General features: G+C 44.8%; 1 protein-coding gene across 1 annotated transcript in view; it reads right to left on the reverse strand.

Moving 5' to 3' along the window:
- The window catches only part of hivep2a (HIVEP zinc finger 2a), a 117,416-nt gene extending 96,111 nt beyond the window's left edge, over nt 1–21,305 (reverse strand). The window contains exons 1-2 of the mRNA XM_065963915.1: nt 20,772–21,305; nt 10,632–10,686 (exon numbers count right to left, since the gene is read on the reverse strand). The gene's annotated coding sequence lies outside the window, so the exon portion shown is untranslated. The remainder of the gene's footprint in view (nt 1–10,631; nt 10,687–20,771) is intronic.
- Nucleotides 21,306–22,911: the final 1,606 nt, after the last annotated feature.

Here is a 22,911-nt window from a genome sequence, read left to right on the forward strand (position 1 = left end):
GTTATTCACAATAAGGCGTGTAGCTGACCTGATTGACAGGTGGGCGCGGTGTAACGGTTTGTCAGGAGGTTTAAAACCCGCCTCAGCTCCAGCTCTCAGCCTGTCGTTAGGTTGACTGAAAGTTAGAGTGAGACAGCATTTCCAGCATGGAGACCGCCATCGAGGGGACTCCAGCGCCCCCTGCAGGAACAGATGGGTGACGACACTCAGACTTCAAACATTTAAATTTATAGTTTGAGTAAAAATAAAATTTCTGTATAAAAAAAAGGAAAGGCCAAACTTAGACAAATCAATAAAAGAATCAGTGATTTTTCTGGGGTAGCCTCCAAGACGCTGAGGACGGGATTTGGGAATTTTACAAATATTTGTACGTCCACTTGTGATTGGAGAATTCCTCTTTGCTGCATGTTAACTAACAGATCAAAAGTACAGCAAACACAACGGCCCCAAAAAAACATGGCGGGAACGTCGCTGAAACAAGAACATCCTCTGTGATCGCTGCACGAGGCATCAAAGTCCGTCCTCTGATATTGTTTTGTCAGAGCAGAAATGACACACTGCTCCTTTAAGGTTCTTAAAACAGATCATTTACATTTCTACCTGTCACCGGACTCAAACATGTTTTTGTTTTGCATGCCTTGAGATGACTCGTAACTTTAATACGACCTGATAACGTTGCTTTTCTTTCATGACGGCGATCATTTTTTTTTGTTTTTTTTTTGGAAGGAACGTCTCCGTATTTACTTTTTTTTTTTAACCAGACTTATCAGAATATATTTGCATTAATAATTCAGACCCTCAGCTGAACGTCTCCGCCTTTAATATCCACAGGGGAATTAGATAAACGGAGGACGGAGAGAAATTTACTGATGACATTGAGGAAGTCTAACAGGAGACACACACACACACACACACACACACACACACACACACACACACACACACACACACACACGCTGCTGACAGCTGCCTCTGATCCTCCCACTGTATGTAGTTTAAGTTAACAGAGAAGTCTAACATCACCCAGTTGTCAGACAAATCCTGTCACTAAAACTGTGTGTGTGTGTGTGTGTGTGTGTGTGTGTGTGTGTGTGTGTGTGTGTGTGTGTGTGTGTGTGTGTGTGTGTGTGTGTGTGTGTGTGTGTGTGCGTGTCAGCGCAGAAACACACACACACACCAGGTACAGCTCCTTTGAAAACAAACAGTGTCTTCTAATTTCTCCTCGTTCCTCGTCACTTTAAAGACTCGAGGTGTCGAGAAAGGCAGAGAGAGAGAGAGATCGCTCCGCTGACAGCCGAGAGAAAGAGGAGGATCTGTTTAGAATATTTTCGGTTTCTTTTGGCACATCGGGATGAACGAGGAGGAGAGGAGAAGAGGAGAGGAGAGGAGAGGAGAGGAGAGTGGGATTGGGGAGAGGGGGAGAGGGGGTGAAAGAAAAATGACTTAAAATACGATTTAAAGAAAAAATGAAAAAGATGGGGACTTGAAAAGGAGAATAATAGGTGAGAACGGTGGACATGAATGGTAGAGAAAATAGAGGAGCTCTGAACGAGATGTTCAAGGAGGGGATGAAAGAGAGGGGAGGATTGAATCCAGAGACAGATAGAGAGAACTTTGAAGAAGGAAGAAGAGATCAGAGGAGGAAACAGGAGGGGAAGGGAGGAATGTTAGAGGAAGAGGAGGGAAAGTTTAAGTCTGACAGGGTTTCTGTTTGAGTTCTGAGGGGTGCGTTGTTGTCGTGGTTTTTTTTTTTTCTGTTTTGTTATTAATGCTCTTATGCTTTGCAAACCCTGACCCTTTGCTGCGTGTCATCCCCCCCGCTCTCTCCACCCAACATTACCTGACACTCTTCAGCTGCCCTATCCAATACGGGGCGAAAGGGCCCAAAAATTAACTTCAAAAAATCGCTGTGAAGAATGTCCAAGAAGTCTTTTTTCTTCAGGTAGCTGGTGATTTTAGACATTAAAAATAACAATCATACAAATAATCAATGTTTCTCCTGATGGCTTTTCTGGGTCATAGCGAGGCAAAAGTAAAGATTTAAAAAAGAAAACTCCTAACGGCTGTAACGGCTTGTATCTCTAAGATGCACAGAGTGATTTTGAGCTGCAGTGTGATGGATGTAAAAGTTGATCCTGTGCAGGTTTCAAAGAGGTTAATAAGATAGAGGCAACATGTAGCGTAGCATGTTGTCTTATAGGTGAGGTAAAAAACATGAAGTATTCAACTCAAAGTAACGCCAATGCAACAATAGAGCCACACAATCCTCTAACGTTTGTTAATGTCTTCATAAAAAGTTAATCTCTAAAACTTAGTTGGACTTCTTCCCTCCCTCTTCCAGGTATTTTATGTACAACATCCATTTCTCCACATTTAAACACTTTTCAACAAGACAGGCAGGAGGGGAAAAAAAACCCACTTCTGTTTCCTTCCAGATTTACTTTTTCCCTCTTTGAAGAGCTAAACCTTAGCCCGCTGCTCTGCTCTCAGCACTAGCTGTCGTTAGCATAATGCTAATCCCCGTCCCGGTGTGACGGACGTGAGGTGCAAGGTGCTAGCAGACAGCGCTAGCTTTTTAAGCTTTAATACCCTGAGTATGAGTGAGCTAGCGTGGGGCTAATCGGTCTTAGTGCCATACATGGGGAGTTAGCGCCGGAGACGGCTAGCAAATGTAGCAGCAGGCTAATCCCACAGGATAGAGAGGAACAACACCAATCCTACGTTTTTTAAAAAAATATGTCAGTTTTTGGGAAGCAGGAGAGTGAGATTAGCAGAAATAGAGGAAGCAGAAGAGGAAAGGTAGAGGAATGCATCTTTGCATTTTTAATGTAGCATGCACTGTGATGATCTGGGGAAGTTAAAGTTGAAATTTGCAGATATACAGAGGATGCAATCTTTGAGCAAAAGAAGAGTATTCAATGGGAAAGAGAACTGAAAAGAAGACACAGAAGAGAGAGTAAGAGATTTAGAAAATGTCACTTATCAGTCGGGGTAAAAGAAAAAACAACAGAGCAAAACCAAGTGGCATCCGTTGTGGAAGTGCAAACAGCTGCAGTTCCTTGAGTGTCCACTTGAGGTTGTCTTGAAATGCGAGTCGTTGCCTTTTTCTTTAGCTTTTTCTTAAAGGTGCAGAGGCTCTTTGTGAGGAGGCTTAAGGCCCGCCTCGTCATGTCACTGAGACTACGTCCATGGTTTGTGCGGTTTGGAGGTTAGACACACACATCACATGCTCGTCAGTGTGTTGAGGACAGGAAGTGATGTCATGCTGGTCAGGGCTAGCTCTTGTGGTTTAAATGCATGTGTGCGTCTGAACGAGTGCTTCAAACTGAAGCACCTGCTGCCCTCTTTCTCTCCCTCAGTGCAGAAAATCACAGCCCTCAGTCCGACATCTCCTCCTACTCCTCCTCTTCCACTTCCTCCTACTCCTCCTCCTTCCCTCCATCACATTGTACAAGCTGGAGCACCGGAGCACTGACACGGGCTCTCTCTCTCTCTCTCTCTCTCTCTCTCTCTCTCTCTCTCTCTCTCGCTCGCTCGCTCTCTCTCTAGCTGTGTTTCAGGCAGGAAGCCACCGAGCGGCACGGCAGAGGCGAGCCACCTGTTCCTCCCTGGCAGGGGAGATAGCAGAGGGATGGAGGGAGGAGTGATGAAAAGATGAAGGCAGGCAGGGGGAAATGACACTCAGGGGGGGAGAGAGGTGAAGAGGAAGGGGGGGGGGGGGGGGCGACGATGGAGCGAGGGAGTGGAGAAGGGAAATAAAGGGGGAGAGAAAGACGACGGAGGGATGGCTGAGTGAAAAGGCAGGAAATATGGAGGGAGGGAGGGAGGTAGAAAAATGAACAATACAGGAATTTTAAAGATAAAAGGAGGGATGTTGAAAATAAAAGACAGAAGAGAGGATGTGGAGGATAAATATATTTATATACAAAGATGGAGCGATGTGAGGGTGAGATTAGAGAAAGGGCATAAAACATGTTTGAAAGTGGATAATGACGGACGAAAAAGTGCGGCTGATGGAAGGAAGGAGGAGACAAAAACAAGGAAAGAGTGGAAAGAAAAGGAAAGAAAACTTTAAAGAAGACACATTTCAGTTTGAAAAACGGATGTGAGGCGTTTGAAGTTGTAAAAGGAGGTGTAGAAAAGGGGGAGGATGAAGAGAGAGGTACGTGTCCCAGTCTGTGGATTTTGGTGTTGAGAAAGCAGGACACAGCGGGCGCTCCACATACACACATGGTCAGATATGCACACACACACACACACACACACACACACACACACACACACACACAGCGCTGCGTTCCTCCCCCCCACTACACCTCCGCTCCTTCAGACTGAAGGCCAAACGTCACAGGGGCGTAAATATTGAAAGAAGACATTGCAGATAATATTAAAATGTAAAAGACGCTGAAAATGAAGGAAGAGAAGGATTGACTTTGATTAGAAAAGGAGGGATGAAAGAAAGGAAAGGAAAAGATGACCAAGCGAGGAGGGACTGCTGAAAGGGCGGAGGAGGAGATGGCACCTAATTACCATCCCTCCTCCTCCTCCTCCCCCACTCTTGACCTTGCCCTCCATCCATTCATCACTCCGTCCCTCCTCCCACAAACATCCTGTCCGTTTTTGTTCTCTGAATGGTTCTTCAGGTGACGGCTCTGCTCGTCATCCTGCAGTCACAACCGCACTCCGACTTCGTGAATAATAATAAAAAATAAAACTCCTGAATGATGTTTCACAGAGGTCAGATTTATGAACGAGAGAAGATTCAATTCATGTAAAAGTCTGAATGTGTGTTCGATAACTTTGAACTTTTAGTCTTCACTGAATGACAAATTGTGTGTGTGAAGTTTAGCCCCTGCTGATGAGCTGGGTTGAACCTGTTGTGAGCTGCTCTCTTTTAAAAGTAGATTGAAGGTGTTGGAGGACGATGCGTCAGGTTGTGGATGTTTTGACTGATGACTTCCTGCTCTGTGACTCAGGACGTGTCGATCTGTGTTTTATGTCTGCACTCTTGGACACTCTTGTAGATGAGATTCTTAAAAATGTCTCAGATTTGTTGCAGCACTTTCTAAAAAAGAAAAGGCAACTTCTGGTTTATCTGACCTCTTGGTCTAATCCGATCCGTGCCTCAAAACTGCGGCCCCTCTGAACCCTGAGATTTAGGATCTGTTGTAGCACTTTGTTGTTATTATGGCATTTTTTGTGTGCAAATTAAAACATTATTCTAGCTGCTCACACACCAAACAAAGATGGTGAACATCAGGCCTCCATGCATCTGGCCTGTGTCCTCATACCACTGAACTGGAATTAACGGACAACAGAGGGCATAGAAAACAGAATCAGACCTTATACACACACACACACACACACACACACACACACACACACACACACACACACACACACATACACAAGTTAAACATGCATTCTGCTCATGAGGATGTTGAAGCACAAACACACACTATCATCAGCACAGATCAGTAGAAGACAGATACAACAATGTACTCACTTAACCAACTGTACAGGTTATATTCTCATGCTCACACACTCAAAGATACACACACACAAACACACACACACACACACACACACACACACACACACACACACACACACACACACACACACAGAGCACTTACAGGAAGTGTGCAGGCTGCAGAAGTAACAAAGGCATCATTTGCATAAAGGAACGATGCGGAAGCGAAACCAGAGGTCCTTATAGAGCCGCACTATATGCTGCACACACTCACTCTCACTCTCTCTCTCTCTCTCTCTCTCTCTCTCTACACACACCAACACACACACACACACATATTTCCGTGGGATTTGAATGCACACACAAAGAGGCCAGTGGACTTCTGGCTACCTGGAGGAAATGGGAAGCAAACTAACTGCTGTTGTCTCGGCAACAGTCATATCCCGTGATGCTATTCAAATTCTGCTGCTCTGTTATCTCACTTTTGGTTCACACACACACACACACACACACGCACACGCACACGCACACGCACACGCACACGCACACGCACACACACATTTAGACGAGTGGAGGAGGAGATGCTCACCCAAAGCATCATTTGGACACAGCTGTTAGTCAACACACATGATCATCACAGTGTGTGTGTGTGTGTGTGTGTGTGTGTGTGTGTGTGTGTGTGTCTGTGTCTGTGTGTGTGTGTGTGTGTGTGTGTGTGTGTGTGTGTGTGTGTGTGTGTGTGTGTGTGTGTGTGTGTGTGTGCGTGTACAAGCACTGCCGTCAAGGGCACAGCTTGCATCCGTCTGTACCAAGCCGTGGTCGCCATGGCAACAGAACATACACTTCTTCCTCCTCTTCACCTACTGCCTTTTTTTTCCTTTCTCCACTTTCTTTATTTTTAACAGACTCTTGTGTGGGAGAGGAGGGGAATGTGTGTGAGTGTGTGTTTGTGTGTGTGTGTGTGTGTCTAAGGGTGTTTGAGTTCACTTCCTGGCCTGTTTCAGCCAATCAGTGAATAGGTTTTCTTGTTGCATCCATCTTTATCTCCTTGCCTTTTTTTCTCTGTTTTATATTTCCCTTCATTCAGTCGGTGTTTCTGCTGTTTTGAGTGTCAGCGTTCATTTGATCTGTTTGTTGTTGCTCCGCTGTTCTTTGTCTGCTCATCACGCCGCTGTTTGTTGGTTTCACTCATCCTGCGGTTGTTTGCAACTTCCTGAGTTTTTAAATTATCTAAAATCTTACCTTTCACTTGCATGTCCTGCTGCAAATCAAAGTTTATTCCAGAGTTTTATACCAAAAACATCGACTAAAATATATATATATTTTTAATGAAATTGATGTGACTGAAACATGCGATGGTTTTATCGAGACGACACTCTCGTCATCAGACACCAGTAGGATCTGATGGTGAGGGAAATATATTATTTTGCACTTTTGGTGTCAGATTCACCTCTGACCTTCTTTTTATCGCTGTCTGACATTCCCCCGTTGTTGCCATCGTCTTTTAACCTCGCAGTCAACTTCTTCTTTGGCCAATTCACTTCCGTTCATGTTTCCCACATTCATGTCATGAGCACCACCATCAGGGGTTATGAAAAAAAATATTAAAGGTCACATATCCTCCTCCTCTTCTTCAGTGTAAATAAGTCTCAGAGCTCCTCAAAACATGTGTGTGAAGTTTCTTGTTCTAAATCCACTCTGATCCTGTATTTGATCGTGTCTATAAACCCCTCTATTTCAGCCCTGCTCAGAACAGGCTGTTTCTGTGTCTGTACCTTTAAATATGTAAATGAGCTGTGTCTGACCACGCCCCTCTCTGGAAGGACTTGGGTGTACTGGGTGCTTTCTCGCTCCATGTCCTATTGTTTACGGTGAGAAGGCAGACTCAGAGGGCAGAACAAACACCTAGCTGTGGGAGTGTCACCCACCTGGGGGAGGGGCGACTGCCCTTTGTGATGTCATGAAGGGAAAATCTCCAAACGGCCTGTTTGAGCACACATTTTCTGAAAAGTGGAGCAGGCAGAAGACGGAGAGGATGGACTTTACTCATCATCGGGGGATTTGACGTCCTGACAAACAGCTACAAACACGCCTGCTTGATACAGTATCAGTCTGCAGGCACTGACGCACATCCTGTGCATGTTTCTGTGTGTGTGTGTGTGTGTGTGTGTGTGTGTGTGTGTGTGTGTGTGTGTGTGTGTGTGTGTGTGTGTGTGTGCTCGTGTGTGTGTGTGTGATGGCACCCTGTGAAGTTAAAATCCAAACATGTTTGTGCTCTTGAGGTGCAGATTGAGATCTTAGCTTTACATGATCTATTTCTGACCCGACCACATGCACACACACACACACACACACACACACACACACACACACACACACACACACACACACACACACACACACATACACACACAGAGGTGAAAACATGTATAGAAGAGATTGAGGCACATCTCATCTTCGTTATGAAGATACTGTTACGCAGGAAAAGGAAGTAACACGACTGCAAGACACACACACACCGCACACACACACACACACACACACACACACACCACGACACACACACACACACACACACACACACCGCACACACACACACACACAGGCAGCGTGTTCTGTCTGTACGCAGCCTCACACATCTCAGAAGTGGAAAGCTTTCTGTCTTATGTGTGTCCGTCTCTTTAGCACAGCAGTGTTACACAAGTCCTCCTTCATGAATAATCTGATCTGTTTATAGTCTCTGCTCTCATAATCTGCCCTGCATCCACACACGTTATCAAACTCTACACTTCCCCCCCCCAAAAAATAAAACCCTTTTATGTTCTCACCACGTCAGAGCGATGACTCTGTTAGCTACAAATAATGATCTCTTGGAACGTTTGCCATCATTTCGACGTCATGGTCGAAAAAACTGACGCACATTTTGTGCATCGTGTCATCAGGATGAAAACGTGAAACAACATATTTTGGATGATGTGAGAACAGAATGACGTCGGCCTCTTTCATTCTCGTTTTAAACAAAGGAGGACCGGATGAAAGCTCGACAATGATCTTATTTTATTTATTCATATTTTCACATTATCATGGCTGATTTTCATGAATCTCTTATTCTGTTTGGTCTTTAGATGACAGGGTGATGGAGTTTAAAAAAAGTCCAAATAGAGAGAAAACAAACACAAGACTTGTTGCCAATGGAGCGTACGAGCCAAAGCCTGTAAATATGAATGTTTGAAGTCTGAGTGTCGTCACCCGTCTGTTCCTGCAGGGGGCGCTGGAGTCCCATCGATGGCGGTCTCCATGCTGGAAATGCTGTCTCAGTCTAACTTTCAGTCAACCTAACGACAGGCTGAGAGCTGGAGCTGAGGCGGGTTTTAAACCTCCTGATGAACCGTTACACCGCACCCACCTGTCAATCAGGTCAGCTACATGCCTTATTGTGAATAACTCTTATCCTTCATCAAATCAAAACTGATGAGTCATCAAAACATTCACCCCCCTTACAGTGTGTGTCCATCGAGACATGTGCTAATCACACCTATTTGGTTTTTTGAACCAGGCTGTAAACATGAACATGTGATGAATTCAGACTGTTGTGATGTGTGTGATAAATGCTCACATTGCCATAGCGATGAACTACAAATAGATCATGCAGCCCTGCCTACAAATCCTCACGTTGTGCCTCCCGTCACCTCTGTTTTACTACACCTGGCATCGCAACACAAACTGTCCTGACAGAGAAATCAACACGACGCTGTGTGTCTGAAAAAGAATCCACAGAAGGCCGTGCCTGTGTCTCTCCTCGCCGTTGTAATCAAAGTGTGAACACAGAATAAGATCCTTCTTCAGGTCGGAGCGACAATTATACAGAAACTTGACATCATGGCACTGAGTGGTGTCTGTGTTTTTTTTTTTCATTTACACTCTCAGCCGAGGTCACACCTCCGGTAACGAAGCTGGACGGTTGCCCCGGCAACAAGCCACAAGGAAACACAAGCGAGAGTAATTCTGGGTTAAGTGAATACGGCTCGACTTGCTCGCTGTCTTAGCTTCTGTTCCTCTGTTGGGAGCCTCTCTCTCTCTCTCCCCTCTCTCTCTCTCTCTCTTCTCTCTCTCTCTCTCTCTCCTCTCTTCTCTCTCTCTCTCTCTCCCTCTCTCTCTCCTCTCTCTCTCTCCCTCTCTCTCTCTGTCTCTCCTCTCTCCTCTCTCTCTCTCTCTCTCTCCTCTCCCCCTCATCTCTCCTCTCTCTCTCTCCCTCTCTCTCCCCTCTCTCTCTCCCCTCTCTCTCTCTCCTCTCTCTCTCCCTCTCTCTCTCTGTCTCTCTCTCTCTCCCCTCTCTCTCTCTCTCTCTCTCTCTCTCTCTCTCTCCTCTCTCTCTCTCTCTCTCTCTCTCTCTCTCTCTCATAACAAAGGACCAGCCAGTTTCATCCACACTGATACTTTCTGATCACAATGTTCTCCTTCTATTTTTTTAAAGACAATCTGTCTTCTGGTTTAAACACATTTATTCCACCGACTTTTTCTTCATTTTAATATAGAATTTTTTTTGAAAACGTTTCATCTCTTCTGTCAGGGCGAGATTATGACCTTTTTCCTCCCACTTGATCTTTCTTTTATTTTTATACTTTTACAAACTCCACATATTAACATAGTTAGACATAGTGTTGTTGTTAAGACCACAATAGCAGAGACCAAGACATACCCGAGGCCAGAGTGCTCCGAGACCCAGACAAGACATACTGGAAACCAGAGTGCCAAGAGACAAGACCAAGACATTTTGGGATCAAGACGGAGTCAAGACCCGGGACTGAGACAAGACCATAAATATCCAAGACAAATCATCATCTTGTCTTTAGGGGGCGTGTCACTCATTTAGACCGTAACACCGCGAAGGTTGCAGCCGTAATCAGGGGATAAAAGACAAGATGGAGAAAAAATGCTTTCGATTCAGAGACGAGACCGAGACCTTCAAGAAGTGGTCTCGAGACCAAGACGGATTTGGAGTACAACAACACTAAAAAGCTTTTTCTCCAAACATCACTTCCATTCAGAGTCACTGTGGACAACACTTCATGTGATCCTGTTGAGCAGTCAGCTCAGTGTAAAGGTGTAAAGACAGCGAGATGCAGAGGCAGTAGTAGTAGTGTTTAACGGCTCCTACCTGATGTAACTGTCCTCCGGTCCAGTTTAACAAGTCCACAAACTGGTCACAGCCCCTGAGAGAGAGAGAGAGAGAGAGAGAGAGAGAGAGAGAGAGAGAGAGAGAGAGAGAGAGAGAGAGAGAGAGAGCATGATAAAGATGTACAGTATGTGTATGAAGAGTGACCGGGTGCACACAACATGGCTGAGCGTTGATGTATCCCAAAATGCAGGTGGATGTTACCTTTGGCTCGTCAGTTGTCAAGTGAAATGAGACATTTTAAGGTGCAAACTACGGTGTGCAGAAAGGGACAAAATGGCACGCGATTAATGCAATAAAGAAATAATAAATGGGATAATTTCAGACCTTAATCTCCTGGTAAATAATGTGTTAACGCTAACAGGATAAACAAGATTAACATCACTGATCTGTTGGCTGACATGGTGTATGTATGTCAAATATAACCATAATGATAAAGCTAGCCTCTGGTTAGCTTAGCTTAGCCTCCACCTGACACAATATATTCTAAATGTTTAAATCTTTGGCTCTTCCTGTAGCGATCCAAATTTCTGATATTTTTTAACCAATCAGATTTATTTATCTGCAAAAAGTTTGGATCTCAGTCAGCACTGAAGCAAGAAACTGAACAAAACACACACATTTAAAAAGCGCCTCACACACTTTTTGATACAAGTTTCCATGCACACATCCGCGGCCCACTACTGGACCCCGACCCACCAGTTGAGAACCACTTCATTAAACCATTTGAAATCCAGATCTTGCTTCTTTGGTTTGACAGCCATGAGAGTCTCTCATCATATAAATATCTGTGTATCATTACTTAGATTAACATCAACGGCGATGTTTTAGTAAACAACAGGAGTGACACGCTGATCCTCTGGTTTGTAATCCGACGTTTGATGAAACACTCCGGCGTACGTCTCTGCTGCGTTCTGAGCGATAGACGCTGACATTCCTAACTCGTCGATGAATCCAACGACAGACTAATAAAAGGAGTGACATCCTGTTTAGAGTTTCTCGTCTCCGCTGTCATCTGTTTGTCACTTCTTGTCTTTTGGGTTTTCTTTTTAAAGCCCGCTGGGGTTTCTGTTCTGTCGCACCCGCTGAGATTGGACTTCTTTTCATCCCCTGATGTTGTTTGAAGTGTTTTTTTTTATCTTTTGTATGGATATGCAAATAACTCCACCTAAACCTACAGCTCTAACCGTCTCTGTGTCTTTCATTGTGCGAACGCTAACGCTAACACCGGTGTGGTAGATGATATCAGACTTTAGGAGAAGAGCATGAAGTGGGTAGTAACATTCAAAAAAACATCTTTATTAACCTTCAGTTCTCCCTGGTGTTAATGCCACCCATTCAGGTGCTTCTCATAATTAAAGGTACAAGATGTAGCAGTTAGATTGAATGTTTAGTATATCTTTTTTTGTCGAGTACTTTAATTACCTCAAAAATGTCCAACGGTTATCAAAGCCAGAGAAATCTGTAATTTCATAGATGTAACGGGACGTGTCTTGTCGTGGTGGCCACCATGACATGTTTATCGTTGTCGTGGAAACACAGGATGTTACGTCAAAGACCGAAGGAAGCGTGAGGTGCTGCTAAAAAGCTGCTGTTCTTTTTTTCAAATTACACTCGGATACATCAGCTCGTCTGTAAACATATCCTCTTCCTCAGGTCGGTTTCGCCCGGTCGTCGTGACTACGGTCAACACAGAGTTCGTTTTAATCGGAGGTGGAGGTTTGAGCAGAATCACTCCCACGATTCCCCGCCAGCCTCAACGTCATCTCTTTGTTATTGCTTTGGGGGACATTGTGTAAAAATCGTTATAATTTTAAGATTATACAACTTTTGAATTCCCAGCATCAGTTGTTAAACAGTTGTGACGTTCACATGTTCACCGCTCTGTTGCATCACCTCTTCTTTTAAAAAACAACGTGTGAGTGTTTTGGGGAAGTGAGGAGAAAAAGTTCCTGTCATTTTGAAAGTTAATCTGAAAGTACCATTCTTGCTTAATGTTGTTTTTTTTCGCTGTTTGACGGATCTTTGTCGTATTTTACTTTTCAAATGCGAGAAAAGTAAAAGTGTGGACCGCAGGCCGGTAGGTTTTATCACCTGGTTCTATGGAGCCATGCTGCTGATAAGCGTGCAGAATGTGGTCGGGCATTAACCTGCTGGAATAAACGAAGACTCTCCTGAAACAGAAGTTGTCTATGTCGCGGAATATGTCGCTCCAAAATCAATCTTAATTTGTAAAGCGCAAATAAATAAGAAATATTATCTCAAGACACTTTACAAAAGAGCACGTCTAGTCCGTTCTCTCTGTTAGAGTATTCACAAATATCTGTATAAATGGTTCAGCTTCAAAGGCAGGGTTGGTGACTTTCAAAATCTAGCATGATTTTGAAAGTAGCATTCCCTCAGTGCTCCGTCTGCACCCCTTTCCCTCTGTGCTCCCTCTAAAGCCACGCCCCCTCACTGATTGGTTCATCAGATTAGTACCTCGTGGCATTGGTTGAAGTTTTTTCAGGATTACAACTGATACAGATGACGGACTTTCCTCATTCCTGTTTCAGAGAACATGAGTTATTAATTTCTGTCAGGATCTAAAGAGAATTTCAACCAAAATCTGAAAAAAACTGGATCTGGAGGAAATGACCAACCCTGCCTTTAATGGAGCTTTAACAATGAGCATGTTACCTCATGACATGTGCACTAATGCAGCCCCCATACCATCACAGAGGAAGGTTTATTAAGTGAGTTGGTAAAAACCAGACTTTGGTGCACTTCAATTTCCCTCTTAGAAAAAGTTCCACATGTAGATCGAGGGAGTGAGTGACTGTAAGAACAGAAGTAAGGATTTCCCACAGAAAGCCAGAGAAAGTTTCAGACTACAGTCATTACTCAGAAGGAGAATTTCTTGCCGTTGTGATGCATCCTATCGTGGTTTCAGTATGCGTGTGTGTACGTGCAGATTCCTCGCGGTATGACTGTAAAAAGTTGCTGCAAAAGAGCGGCCTTAGATCCAGAGAGTCTGATATGAAAAGCTTTGTTTTTTTGGTTGAGTACGCTGAAACCTTCTTTTTAATCACATTTCACCGGAGCGTCAGGGAATTATGTGGTGGTATCTGTACCTGAGCTAAAAAACAAAAACAAGAATCAAACAGAGTGATGAAATATAAGATCAGACTCAGGGACAGACTTTTATTAAATCTGAACCCAGTAGGTGTCAAAACCAACATGCAAGACTTCATATCTCTTATTGTAGGCAATACAACTTTTGGATCTAAAGGCCCTGACTCACCGAGCAGACGGCAAAGAACTAGTGGTGATGAAGGCGTCGCCTCACATCTTGGCTAAAAAGTTGCACTTGAACACACCACAAAGACTACAGCCGACTGCCAACCACCACATGACAGGAAATAACTCTCCACGCCAGCAGGGGGCAGTAGTCCGTTGTTATGATATGAGAAGACCATTTTCACACCGCTGTCGCTCACAACTCTGGAGAATAATGTCTGATAAAAAGTTGAAGATGGCGCTGGCGTTGTCAGCTTCTTGGTCTTTTAGTGGAAAAAGAAAAGAAGAGGAGGAGGAGACAAATAAGGAGAAACCGCACTAATGGGTGAAAGCATGGAGACTACAGCGACATGCTCAAGAGGCTTTACTGAACCTGAGAGGAGAGCTGGAGAGAAATGAAACCTCCAAAAAGCCAATCAGAGAGATCCCTCTCACCGACGCTGATTCAACATGTCGAATCGGCCAAAAAAAGGCCGACAAGTAGGGACAGAGCCGGACACACCACAGAAACTAGGACGACGATCGCTCACTGCCAGTCAACGATCTCCTCGGTGTGTCAGGCTTAAATCAACTAAACTAAAACAACAACTAAAAATATTTTGATCAACAATTCTTCATTCAAGTTAAGAGATTCATGTCCAATTTTCAAGACTTTTCACGCACATTCAGGCCCCAAAAAACGCCGTCATAATAATAATATTCCTTGCATTTCAATCTCTCGCTCTGAGGTCGGTGCTCAAGCCCTAATATGTCTGTACTTTCAGATTTTCAACAGGCAGTTGGTTGGTTGCTCATCATTTCTACAGTTAAATTAAGTAATGAAAATGTTTTGTGTCTCAGTTTTGGCCTGCTGTTGTCATGGTCACTTTTTGTTCAATCAGGAAACAAAGGGTCCTGAAGTCGTGTAGTTTGCTGGTGGCTCTGCTCTCACTGTGCGAGTTAAAAAGGTGTGCTGTGTCTCCAGATTGTCAGTGTCCATCATCTCATCGTCTGCGTATTTCCTCATCAATCGAGGAGCTTTAAAGTGACAACAGCTGCTCAGATTTGAGAGTCTAACACGACTTAAACCTGGAGAGTAACAGTGAGGCTTCCCACCCTGAACGTGATGTCACTGAAACATGGCCACCGTGGGAAAATGGTCTATTGTTTAAATCTTTAAAAGCAGTGAAGCATCGCTTACTTCTCTCAGTAGACCCCTCCCCTAATCGTACACAAAATATCGACATGTACACATCAAAAACTCATCTGCGTGTGACTTACTTCACACAGGGTTTATGATCCGCTCACAGGCATTACTCAGGAAGAAGAAGCTGAACGTCGAGTTGTGTCAGTCGGGGCTTTTCTGATTACAAAACACTGATTTAGCTCGACCGTGTGATGCATAAATTCATGAAGTGAGAATAATTAGAAGCTGTTAAGAAAGTAGGCCAGTTTGGGTAAAGGTCTTTCTCTCTCCTCCTCTCTCTTATCCCTCGGTCTCTCAATTATCTTCCTCTCCACTGAAACAGCCAAACACACACACACACACACACACACACACACACACACACACACACACACACACACACAATCACAAACAGTTTTCTAGTAAGTGTCTCAAAGGAGTGTGCTGCACATCTTTTCTTCTCGTTTCTTCTCCCCTCCTTTCTCCTAGCTCGTCATATTCTTTCCTCCTTTCCTCAAATGTTCTCGACCCCCTCTTTCTCTTCCCCGACCTGTTTCCTCTTTTCTTTCTTTCCTTACTTCCTTTCCTCACTCTGTGTCCTCCTCTTCATCCTCTACCACTCTTCTCTTCCTTTAATGCTTCCTGTCTCCTCTCTCTCCTCCTTCCATTCCTTCATCCCGCATGTCATTTCCTTCCTCTTGTTACCTTCTCCTCTCACTTGTTCTCTAACTTCCCTCTTCTTCTTCTCCTCCTTCTCCTCCAGGTGTTTATTCAAACCGATCTGCAGAGCCACAATCCAGTCAACCAGCTCATTAGCTCCGTGTGTATGTGTGTGTGTGTGTGTGTGTGTGTGTGTGTGTGTGTGTGTGTGTGTGTGTGTGTGTCTTAATAATTCAGCCTGTCTCCGTCAGGAGTCCGGCCTCCGCGGCGCTCTCAGGTTCCTGCACAGCTCTCAGGTGATCTCAGGTGAGACTGACATTGAATGCGATGTGAGAGATGAAGTGTGGATGAGGTTCAGGGTGAAGGTTTTTTTTAAATCGGTGAGGTCATCGCTCAGTCGGCTCACACAGGAGACTAACTGTAACGCCGTGTGTCACTGAGCTGCAGGTGCTTCATGTGAGAGGTCGCCTGCTCGATAGAAAATAATCCACTCTGAGGTGTCTGAGGTGTTAAAACGACAGAGAGAGAGAGAGAGAGAGAGAGAGAGAGAGAGAGAGAGAGAGAGAGAGAGAGAGAGAGAGAGAGAGAGAGAGAGAGAGGGGAGAAGGCTGCGATATTACAACCAGGAAATAAAAACCAGCTCCTTCAGTACCTCCGAGCTGTCCCGATATCAGAGTGTGAAACTTAGATATGAGACTAGTAACAATCAAACTATATCCATTTATGTTTCGGTGCCATGGCAACAACAAAAATCGATGTCCAAGGCACCAAATATCAGATGATTTCTTCTTCAAATTACCAAAAATAGCAGGAAACTCCTGACTACACGCTCCTGCAGCCACATGTATGATGTGTCCTCGGGCAAGACACTTAACCCCAAGTTTCTAGTGCAGCCTCTACCATCAGTCTGTGAATGTGTAGGTGTGACCTGCGGTGTAAAAACGCTTTGAGTAGTCAGAAGACGAGAAAATAAATATACGAGCTGAAGTCCGATCACCGTTTCCTGTGCTGTACAGGAACGTGTTCTAGACCAGCGGTTCTCAACTGGTGGGTCGAGACCCAAAAGTGGGTCTTGGAGGCGTTTTCAGTGGGTCGTGAATGTGTGCACAGAAACAAAAAGCTCTGCCAAAAAGTGTCTGGAAAGCTTTTTAAAACATGCTCGTTTTATTCTGTATGTTTTGGACCGTCATGGACCAAACATCCACTTTTTTAAAAAATATAATAAATCTCTAACTCGTTGAAAAATATTCCAAAATTTGGGTCGCGATTTATCGTTAAGGAGTTGGTGGTGGGACCTGTTGAGAACCACTGGTCTATATGTTGAAAAATGACTCCCACATTTGGGAGGCAGTGGTCAGTTTTGAAAAACTTTGGGACAGCATGAGTCTAGATGGAGATCATTTACGTTTTAAAAAATGGAGTTCAAAATGAAAACCTGGTCATGTAAATGTCGTGAATGATCATCAACTGCACTGGGAGTAAAACGCATTCCCAGTAAGGCCTGTAGTTCTTTTAGTTTTTTTTGTCTTCATCACACATGACTGCAGGTCAGCTCTGGTGCAGCAGTGATTACTCCTCATGATGACACAACTCTGTGAGGAATCAGGGATCGTTACATAACTGCAGTAATTGTTTCAGCCCTGCTGCCGCCCAGTTTTTAGTGTGTCATATATCTGCACACACACACACACACACACACACACACACACACACACACACACACACACACACACACATGCACACACAGAGTTCCCACAAGGCCTGAGTAATAAATTAATTGAATGTTTAGCGCAGAAAATCAAGTCACACCTCATGCACGCTCTCCATACGCCTGTCCAGCCTGCTAACTGTGTGTGTGTGTGTGTGTGTGTGTGTGTGTGTGTGTGTGTGTGTGTGTGTGTGTGTGAGCGTGCATGTGTGTCTGCCTGGACGCTCGCTCCTACACACACTACACCCTGATCGCCATCTGAGGTAGCGGTGGGACAGATGGTACGTAGGCTGGTCTTTTCCTCGTGCACACACACACACACACACACACACACACACACACACACACACACACACACAGCCGTGCACAGTGTGTGTGTGTGTGTGTGCTGACAACAGAATACACACTTTAATGATCGCTTCAGCTGCAGGATTATAACCCCACTGACACCTCAAACACATGCAGGAGAAGTTTCTGTTTGCTGCTGTTCTCTTGCAGCTCGGACGAGAGATTCAACAGCGGAACATTTCACAAAAACAAAATGCTTCAATCCATCAAGAGAAGAACTTAAAGCCAATTCAAATATAACAGGACTGAAATACTTCAAGACATCATTTGTTCTCCTTTCATGATCTCTCTGATTGTCACATATGAGATGCACATGACGCTCAGGCCTCGTTTGTGATTGACACCCCCTCTGCAGTACACACTCTTCTTCTTACTTTGTCTTGAAATGAATCATTATTACTTCTGGTAAGCTATCGGGGACTTGCTGCATTTGTTTTCTAGTATTTTGTCTCAAATGGAGCGACATTGTTAAGAAAGCCGTCACTCCAAAATACAATCAATTTGTACTCCTTAACCGTATGACCGACTACAAAGGATGAGATGTGGCCGGAAAAAGTGTTTAATATTCGGGTCTGCTTGGGTTACTCTGTAGCTAATGTTAGCATTCTCGCACTGCAGTGGTTAGGTGGTCCCCTCTTAGCATGCAGAGCCCGACAGTGAGTCACCAACGATGACCATCTGATGCGGTCTGAGAACACCGACTTCTACCGGACAGAAAAACCAAGGTCCTCCCCCCCAAATGAAGCCAGTGTGTTGCTGGCTGCAGAGCCTGTCGTCCCGGGCGAGCCCTGCTACTGTGATCCCAGTCCTGAAGTAGCGGCCTGTGTTGAGGCCCTAAGCGAGCGTAGAGCTGGCAGACTTCAGAAAAGTTTATTTTCCTTCATATTTAAGTCCACATGAGAGAACTGAGAATTGCTGCACAGATGTTAAAGATGTTTCTCCTTGTTAGCTAACTTACGCTAACCGTTAAAATTCGGTGGTCCGTTCTGATGCGTTTGTTTCCTTAAAAAAATCCATGCCTGTTTTATTAAAACATGAACAAAACTAGACACCTTAAAGTTAAACATGTCTTCTTTTTAGTCTCCAAAAATGCAAGAAAAACTCCCTCACACTGTCTAAACTGCACAAACACATGAGCAGCGTGTCTGTACCAAACGGGTTACCGATGTATTTGTGCAATTAAACGAGACATAAATGCAACTTTTGCATCTTTATGAGACACCGAAAGGATTTAAGAAACGTCTTCCAGTATCCTGACCTGTGAAACCTGACCACAGCTGCCCTCACTTTACTTTACGACACTGTGGATCATTAAAATACAGAAGCGTTTATCCAAAAAGCTATCCAGACATTTGTCAACCTTTACTTCCTGCCTCCTGCAGCTTCCATTACCTATAATTGTTTTTGCAGCACACACACATCGCGTTTCTAAAAATACCTCCTTTAAAGTGTCAATCTGAGTTTAAAATTAGCTGCTTTCACCTTCAAACGACGACAGGATGTGGAAATGTGCCCAAAAAAATAAAGCATTTGATTTGACGCTTGTTTTCCGTGTCATCGTCTCTAATAAATATCTTGATGGATTTGTTTATTTACTGCGTGCCTGCTCGCTTTATAGCTGAACTTTATTTGAGCTTCCTGTGACATGTTAAAAACATCAAAGAGCAAAGCACACAGAGTGGTGTTGGCAGCAGCCGGGCGGCACGCTGTCACACATGCAGGGCCAAAACCCCTCAACACACTGCCCGGCGGTGTGTCCTCAAACATATACAGTAGTGTTTGACCCTGATTTTTGACCTTTGACCTCACTGTGGAGGAGTGGAGGCAGCAGGGCAATAGAGAGAGAGAGAGAGGAGAGAGAGAGAGAGAGAGGAGAGAGAGAGAGAGAGGGAGAGCTTCTCTGCAGCAGGAATGAACAGCGGATCACAGGATTATGACGGCGTGCTTATATGATGAGGCTTTAAAATCTCCTCTCTGCAAAAGAAAGACTGAAATATTTTCCAGCACAAGAGCAACAGCAGAGAGAGAGAGAGAGAGAGAGAGAGAGAGAGAGAAGAGAGAGCAGGGCCCAGGCTGTGTGTCGGAGTCCCCCCCGGCTGGGGCCCCTCTCTAGACGGCAACACGTCATGGAACATTCCCGGAACCAGCCAGCGCACCACCCACCATTTCTCTCACTCTCTCTCTCTCTCTCTCTCTCTCTCTCTCTCTCTCTCTCTCTCTCATACACAGACACACAAACAGGAGCAAAGAAAAAGATGCATATGAGATAAAGTCCTCTCTCTAAGTTAAACTCCTGCCTTCATCGAGGTGTTTAAATGTCGTCTCTCTCCGGACAAACATTTTGAAATGTCTCGGGGAATGTCACCACTGTTGCGGCAACGCGGAAATACTCCAAGCGCTAAGGTCACAGCTTTAAAAACTCACTTTTTGAACAACCCCAACAAGCGCGTTGTGCAAAGATTACAGGAGTGACATGTCTTTTGTTTTTCGCGAAACATGGGGGAACTTGTTTGGCTGAAAGCGAATTAATGCAGAAGATAATCGACCTTCTAGATGCCAAAAAATGTCCCCATCGCACCTCTCAGATCTTGCACTTTCACAGCTTCATATCACCAGCAGTCTCTCCTTTCTCCCTCTGTGTATCCTATCTCTCTCTCTCTCTCCCCCCCCCCCCCCCCCCCCTCCACCCGGCCTTGCAGCCAGCCTGGCCGAGCAGGGCTAACAGCAAATTCCTCAGGATATTACGCAACAGGGGTAATCTGCATGCAATGCAATGCGTTGCCCGGGGTATTCCCCCTGCATAGCCTTGCCCTTATAAGCTAAACAAAAAAGATCAAGTGCAAGCGGAAAAACAGCCCCACAATGTCAGCCAGGGAGGAGAGAGGCAAGAAAAAGAAAGCCCGCTGTCACTGAGATGTGTGTGAGAATATGGTCCGGTAAAGGTTTCGTTTTCTGCTCTTACCTTGTGTGTCTGCTGCGCTCTCCGGCTGCGCGTCTCCGACTCCGTGCGAGAATGACAACAAGCAAACCCCCCCCACCCCCCTGTGACAGGAGGATCCGACTCCGAGCGGGGCTTTGACACCTCCGCTGAGTGTCCGTTAGAAGCAGCGCAGGAAGGCGGGTTTGTTAGAAATCCACAACAAGTCGAGACGTGGTGGTGGAAACCGTCGCGGAGGAAAAGTTGCGCGTAAAAATGGAAGGAATCCTTTCCGACCGGGTTTCTGCTTTGCCGGAGCTGCTCCACTATACTGCAGTCAAGACAGACAGGACAGCAAAATGTGTGTGTGCGTCCGACTGTGTTGTGAGTGTGTATGTGTGCGTGTGTCAGGGTGAAATCAGGAGACACATACACACACGCACACACACTCCGCACACGGGGGGTTATTCCAAAACGCCGCTTCCCAGAATAGCAGCACAGAGGAGAGGGAGAGAGAGAGTGAGTGAGAGAGAGAGAGAGAGAGAGAGAGAGAGGGCGTGTGTATGTGTGTGTCTGCCTCTATGTGTGTCTATATGTGTGTGTCTGCGCTTGTGACGTCGTCGGATCCCCCAGCGCGCAGCCAGGGCAGAGCGAGGGGAGGGGAGGGAGGAGGAGCAGTGGCCGAGGAGGAGGCTCTGTCTGCCGGCGCAGAGGGAGCAGGATTCCCCGGTCACCTCTGGAGCGACCTGTCTGTCTGACTGTCTGTCTGACTGCCTGTCTCTCTCTTTGCGCTCAGCTATAGGTTCAGGCCGGAAATGAATGCAGTATTGTGCAGTTTGCAGCACAGGAGGATTATATAAAATGTGATCACGATGATTATTTTAGTTATGAATGCATTAAGAAACATCTGAAAAATAAAAAGTCAAACTAAAATATAAGATTTAAAATGAAAAATACAGATTAGACAAAAGCTTTTTCTAGTCCTTTCATTCTAACAGGAGAATCATCCCTGCCTGTTTTGTTGTTTTGATTTCTATCAGAGTCAAATGTGTGTTGCTTTAATTTCAACAACATCGACATCCTGAGATCACAATGTTTGTTTTCCCATAAGGAGAGTTTAGTTTCGGTTTTTCTGAGATCAAGACTCATTTTTCAAGGATATCTCAGGATAACAACACTGGCTTTTTACATTTTTTGAGGAAATCTGTAAAACATATTGTAGTCTTGGCCAGAGCAGGAGCTTCCATTGAGGGAACTTTAACCTCTTTATGTTTGTTTTGGAGGATACAAGCTGCATAAGTGGAGATCTCGAAGATGACAACAGGAAATGATTAATTAACACAGACGTATGGATGTCTCTCTGTAGTCAGGAGATATTCATTTAAAAGATTAAAGCATGCCTTTATCAGAGAGACAGGACAGTGGATAGAGTCGACAATCAGGGAGCGAGAAAGAGAGAGAGGGTAGGAAATGATATGCGGAAAAGAAGCCACAGGACGGACTCGATCCAGGGCCGCCCGCCTCGAGGACTACAGGACCTGTACATGGGGTGTCCACAGTGTCTCTGGTGCAGAGTCTTTAATTTCATGTCTGAGAGTAGAGGTGAAAATATCTCCATAGTTTTTATTCTTGTATTAAAGATACAATATGTAGATTTCACCACCAGGGGGCTCTCAATCAATACATACAATCACAAAAGATGACGTCGAGGCGGCTGGCAGGGGAATCATGGGAGTGATTCTCTCTGCGACCCGGTGAAAACACACTCCTCGTCCAGCAGTCTTTGACGTAACATACGGTGTTTCCACGGCAACGATAAACATTCTGTCTGTCATGGCGGCCGCCTCCACAACACGTCCCGTTACAACTCTAACATGAAGGATTTCTCTGGCTTTGATATTGGTTGGAAATATTTTAGGTGATGTAAATGATCAACAAAATAAAATGTAACATGGATTATAATTAATTTCGATATTTTAATGTAAAAATTGTCATAAAATTTGTCATATTGTACGTTTAAGGTCGGTATTGGACGCGTCTTTCTGCAGTGTGTTTCATTTGCACAACAATAGTGATCCATGTCATTCACCTCTGGAGAGATTGAGAGTGAATCCTCGGCACTCAACCCCCCCCCCCCCCCCCCCCCCCGGGCTCTGAACCCTTTCATCTGTCAAACACATTTTAG

This window comes from Labrus bergylta, chromosome 15 (assembly GCF_963930695.1).
Source record: "Labrus bergylta chromosome 15, fLabBer1.1, whole genome shotgun sequence".
Lineage (NCBI taxonomy): Eukaryota > Metazoa > Chordata > Actinopteri > Labriformes > Labridae > Labrus > Labrus bergylta.